A 6,634-nucleotide genomic window follows, 5' to 3' on the forward strand; every position below is an offset into this window, starting at 1 on the left:
AGCTGCTTCCTCCCACCCTTCACTGACACTGTCGATGAGAAACATGCTCCATTTGCATGATAGAGAGGAGTCTACATTGCAGAGCCCTCCTCTGCTCCTGCTACCAGCACACCCACCTCCAGGGCTGGAATGAACCAAACCCAATGTAAACTGAGAGCCAAATTCCTTTAGCACCGCACCTTTACCAAAAGCAAGCTAAACGGTATTTATTCGGGGGACAGAGGAGGCAATTATTTTTCATTAAGAGGAAAGCATAGTTCAGCATGTTGATTTCCGCTGGTGTGGTGACAAAGTGTGACTGTCTAATGACATCAGTTTTAGAGAACTGAAACCATTTATAGGAATAAGCAAGGCTTTGAAGGGTATGGGGAAGTACTCACTCGAAGAGCACTGACAGAGAAAGGCTGACCAGAAGCAAAACTCAGCTGTTCTCACCATGAGCGCACTTAGGTGTTTTCTCAGTCCAGGGAAACTGAGGCTAAAGGCTAAATTCCACTTGCTTTGGTGTGATTTTGCAAATAAACAGTAGCCTCACGAAGTAAAGGGGTTTGATGATACAACCCAGGATTAAAGGAATAGTCTTAGGAACTTTACAGGCAAAGGTTCAGCTCCAAACTCCAGCACCAACAACAAAGCAAGCACTATGGCCATGTCATATGAGGCCAAAAGGTCGAAATGCCAGATGTGGTGAAGGGATGTCATCATACAGGGTATGAAAAGTATGAATATCTGTATGGTCTGGGCAGCAACCCGGAAGGACATTTCCATTGTGCTAGCTTTACTTCATACCATTCAGTATCAAAGGTTTTGTGGAATGTCGTTTGAGCTGTTTCATGTACTCTGTGTCCAAACTATACCATCAAAAACAATACATACAGAAACGCTGCAGTTATAGGAGTTGCAGCAGCCCGTCTGTGTTGTTTCCAAGGAGTGCGAGACCACAGGGATAACATTCTGCCCCATCAACTACCCCCCTGGAAAGGCTGCATTTCAAGCCAGTGATGCCAATTACCTTATTCAGAGTTGCCTGTGGGCTGCATATCTTGTGTCAACAACATTCCTAGTGATGCTACTCAGGGAATAATCAAATGCCACAATGTCAACATTTTGGCTTATGTTGTGAAACATAACCCTCAGCACAGGAGTGTAGTGCAGAAGGGAAAGGGGCCTTAGGAGAGCATTTGAAGATGCTGCTAAAAAATACAACATTTCCTATTTAAAAGCCTTTTCAAATCCCTCTGCAGACCCCCTGCCACAGGGTCTGATCATGTCCAGCCCTTAATAAATGTATCATCTTGGTGCCCCAGGAGGGGAGGGGGGAACTGAGGCACAGAAAGCGTAGGACCAGATTTTTAGAATGTATGTTGGTGCCTGAAGATGCAAAGTGTCCCACAGCTGGGATGTCGATCTCTTCTTCAGGCACCTTAAACACCTTAAAAGCTACACTGCCTCTGACCACACTCGAAGTTGCATATGGCAGGAATGATCTTAAAGGCTTACAGCCCAGCTATTGCCCCATACTATCCTCGTCTGTTCTGCCCCTAACAGCAGCAACTATAATGAACAGGGAACGCAGTCAAGAGGGGGATTCTGTAAGCCATGTCTTAAGGAGGTGATTGACAGCGATATTCTCAATTTCCTACTCTGATCATGGCTAAGTCAGTATTTACCTTTTAGGTCTTGATATACTAAGCAGGAGGAGATTGATTCTTGTCTCATGAGTCACCTCTTAAATTTAACAGGAGGATCAGCCCTTCTAAAACTATTTCTCTTTGGAAAAGCTTAGAAAGAGATGTTGTCGCTATTGAGCTTTATTGTAGCTGTGCAAGGAAAGTGCTCCTCCATCCCCCATCAACACGTGCTGACCTTATTGCCTTCTGCTTCATTGCTTTTCATAATCAAATTGATAGCTTTGTTTGTTTCAAAATGCTTCACAGCAAACAGCTACAGTAGGATCTAATTATCTCATTCTCGCTCTGTGTAAGGACATTTTTAGATAAACAGCAGGATTTCAACACTGTTTCAAAGGTCTTCTCGTGCAAGCCATCTGTATCTAACAGACTGTTCCTCATTTATCTTGACTTTTCCAGACAACAGTTTTGATAGCTCTGGATAATAAAAACTAGAAGTGCCTTGCCAGAAAGACCGTGCTTATTCCTAGGCAGATGTCACGACGATGACAGGTGAGCATTGCAGTTCCAGTTGTCACAAGGATACCAGCATAGCAGGTGGCAGCTGTAACCCTATAGCGAAGTATTACTCTTTGTCTTCTCAGCTAAATCTGGGAGCTGTCACTTAGCCACTCCCCGCACCAGCAGCCCGGCTCATAGCTCACCAGGGATCCTTGCACAGGGATGAACATATTGCTGCAGACTGAGGCTCATGTTCTCCCTCATTATTTGCTCGTTACTTGTTTTGGCATTGAAAGGTGCCCTGTTTGAAGACTATAAAAAAATCACCGATGATTTTTTAACACATTCTTTGAGGAAAATCTTACTCAAGGAACAAATTAAAAGCTCCAAATTCTGGAGACAGAATGAAGCAGAGTTGAGGAACAGCTCTGAAAGTATTAGGGACCCTGATAAAATAGACTTTATATCTTAGCTTTGGCATCACATTGGCCTAACTGGTATTGCTGTTAGTGATGGGGAGGTATGATGCAGCAGAACTACATGAAAGAACTCGCACAGCAGCTGGATCACAGTGTTGACCAGTGGCCTTACACTTGCTGGTTCAGAGGACTTAAAATGTCCATGTATATCTTCTCTCTTCTCAGGCTGAGATAATGAGAGCTGTGAGACATGATTATAAGAGATTTTGTAAGAAAAAGGTGACGAAATTGGTCAAAGGTTTGAAACAGCATCCATATGAGGAGAGCATAAGACCCTTCTCCTTAAAACATACAACAGAGGGTTGATATGACAAAGATCAATGAAATTATTAATACTAAGCAGAACAGATGATAATTACTCATTCCTTCTCATAACACAAAATTCAGGAAAGCATTTAAGTGATCATGCAATGGTTCAAAACCAATGAAAGAAAAGTGTTCCTTCACTTGGATAGCTCAGATTATACCAAAACGTATTCAGTCATGCCTGCCCAGTAGTACCTGTTTATTGCTTTCTTAGGAATGTCTGAAACACAGCCACTAAATAAACTTCACACACAGAAGTCCTTGTAGTTCTAGTGCTGATTCTGCTGGGTTTCAGCTTTGTTTTATTTGGATGGTGAAGCGAACAAAGGTTCTTAGAAATGGATCCTACCGATACGGGGTGACTCAAACCATGCCAAATTTGATAGTGGAATTCATTTCCATAAGGCCTTGTGGGGGCCAGAATCATAAAGTGTTCAAAAAGGAATTTAGGTAGTTTAACAGGGATAGGACTATTAGCGACAATAAAGCATTGTGTCCAGCTCAGGAAAAGCTATGGGCCACTCTCAAGAGACAGGATACCGGGCTGGACTGACCTTCAGCTTCATCCAGTTTGTCAATTTTATGTTCTTACATATCCTCTTTACAGAATTCTAGTGGCTGTTGATGCGCTGACTCCTCATCTAATAAAATGTAGCTGGAAAACATCTGGCTCACAAATTGGTATGGCAGCCTCAGAGCTTTGCTACTTTCAAACCTCCATTTCTCCTTCTGACACCAAAAACATATCACTCGCTTCTCACATTGCTGGGAAGGGTTTGTCCTGAATGCTGAAACTGCAAGCCTATCTCAAATAAATGGAAAAACAGTAGTCTCTGTTCTTTTACCCTACCCCAGACTCTTAGATACCACCATGGGCAGCTGGATATGTAAGCTCACCCGCTATTGTGGCAGCAAGCCTTCAGCTGCTTGTAATAAGGAAAGTATCATAGTCGCAGCCAACCAAAACATAAGAGCTGCTGTTAGCTCCTGATCTAATTATACACTGACATAATTTGGCTGGAGTTGGCATTCACTAAAGAGATGTCAAAGTAAATGATTTCACTCCATTATGCAGCAATGGCAATGTTAACCCAAGGGAAATTCCTGGAGGAGATAAAACATTCATAATTCATTTTAGATGCTTTGTGAGCTTCTATCCTAAATGAGCAGAGGATAATCCAATACTCTGATGCCTGAATTTTGGAGGCACCTGTCTTTCCTTATATCATTTGGCAAAGGCAATAATTTCCCCGATTTGAAAAAGAGTTTGTGATGAGTTGCCATTGCAGTAAACAGCTCCAACTGTGCAACCCCTGCATGGGTCTCCCCATTGTCATTGCGATGGCATGGTAGGATGCTATATTTAAGACTCCAGGATGGGCACTGAAACATGGGGAACATTCTTTTGGGGAGAGTCATTCTTAGTGTCATCAACAGGGAGAAGAAAATGCTCCTTTGTCCTTTCCCTTTCATGAGGACAGGCACTCTCACTGTAGTCTTCACAGGGTGAGTTTGGTTTATCTGTAAATAAACTACTGTTTATAGCAAGATTTTGTAAGATCTTCATAGCAGCATCAGTTATTTTATATGATCACTTTATTTGAATTGCACTTCAGAGATAGACTGTGCTTCGTGATCGTATCTGCTTTAAAGTGTCATTACTGTTTTTCCAGTGTTGTTCTTATGAAAATACTGTTTTACTTCATGTTTTCTCACAAGAATCTATTCTGGTTTACCGGTCTGTTTAGAAAAAAATATGTACTTGGATTGAAAAGTGTAGGTTTTAGCAGATCAGAACTCTGTGTCTTTACAATAAACACTAGATGCTTTATGCACTGAAAATTTTCAAGGGAAAAATAAAAAACATTATATAGCAAAAATTAACCTGGATCGGTAACTATTCATGAAAATGGAAACAAAGATCTGATGCCCAGTAGCCATTCTGCAGCTGAAATAGTCCTGAAGAGAGTAGTATTCTATGAAATTACAGAACTCTGGTCTTTACAATAAACACTAGATGCTTTATGCACTGAAAATTTTCAAGGGAAAAATAAAAAACATTATATAGCAAAAATTAACCTGGATCGGTAACTATTCATGAAAATGGAAACAAAGATCTGATGCCCAGTAGCCATTCTGCAGCTGAAATAGTCCTGAAGAGAGTAGTATTCTATGAAATTACAAAGTTTTTTTTCCATAAAAGCCTGTTTTATTTTCTCTTTCTTATACTTGCCAACATTTCTTTGTTTCTTCCAAAGTTAACGTCTGCTGAGGAAATATTATCGTGATAATTCTGTATTTGCATTTGCATTTTGGGATATTTTGCATTTACCACAACAACTCTGCTTTTCCATACAACTGTGCTTTTCCATGGACTGTTTTTTAAGAAATTTGTTTACATTAACAGAAAATTGTGCTACTAGTAAAAGCTGAGGGGTTTGTGTTTTTTATCATTTTAGGATTAGAAAGCAGTAAAACTAAAATCCAGGTGCAAAATTTGCCAAGGGGAAATTTCAATAATGGAACATGAGCTAGGGAGAGATTTACAAGTATGTTTGAACAAATATTATTCGGCAACAATTACATTTCCAAAGCTGTTTTTATAAAGTAACCTAAGCTCTTAGAACTTGAAAATCTGAACAATTTAAGGATTGTGCTGTACGTTTCTGAACCAATTGCAGGACAGAAGGAGATAAGGAGGGATACAGTTCTAAAATTTACTTTTGTTTAATGCCCACTCATTAGTCAGTGCCTAAAAGCAGCACACTGCTTATTCCCAGAGGAGAGGCTGCAGCAACAGCCTAGTTCTTTAGCAGCTAATGCAGGAGGTGGATGGGAGCCAAGAGCGCCGATGTTTGCTCCCCGTGTTTCACCTGTAGGAGAGGGATCTCTTGGGGAAGGCTTCTCTGGTCACTCTGGGAAAAATCCTGCTGTTTACTGAGCAACTCCTTTAAGGCTAACATTTTGAAGGATGCTGTTTTCTCCATGTTTTATCAACCTTTTCCTAAGACCTAAGGAGAAACAAGTGATCTCTCAGGATGGACTCAAAGGACTGGATAAAGCATTATCCTCTTAAAGTATTGAACTGTAACTGTTCTTGTCAGCAGCCTAGATACGCAGATGGGAATACAGGCTGAAGAAGTGCTGTTTCGGCAACGGCAACTGGAACTGGTTAGTTCCAGAAAATCCACTTGCATTTTCCAACTACCACAGACACCAAGTGATTTCTGCACAGCAGCCCGTGTGTTTGCTTCAGCAGCATTGCCTTATCTAACCCCTGGCACATCCAGGCAGGGTCAGAACATGCGTTCTGACCTGATCACAACCTGGGTGGCAGGTCACAGGCTATTTGGCATCATAGCTACCCCTGCAATATAGTTTCCAGACTGAAAATCTGCTTATTTTCTAAACTTTTCCTCCGTATCTTACTATCTGATGTTCCATACCTTATTTTGTCCCTAATCTTCCATGTCCTTCTGATCTCCCTTCTCATGATGCTCCTCATTCGTCTGCATGCTATATTGGGGGTCTGATCTAATGGAACTCCCTGGAAGAATATCCACCAGATTTAGAGCATAAGATCAGTCCTAGGAAAACAAAGATCAGTCCTAGGAAAACAAATCGACCCACAAAATGCTGCCTACTTACTGTTCTGTTACAGCTTCAGCTGCCTTTAAAGACTTATTAATTTCTTCATCTGATTCCATTTTTCACAGA

The sequence above is a fragment of the Aptenodytes forsteri genome, unplaced genomic scaffold (assembly GCF_000699145.1).
Source record: "Aptenodytes forsteri isolate BGI_AS27 unplaced genomic scaffold, ASM69914v1 Scaffold321, whole genome shotgun sequence".
NCBI lineage: Eukaryota > Metazoa > Chordata > Aves > Sphenisciformes > Spheniscidae > Aptenodytes > Aptenodytes forsteri.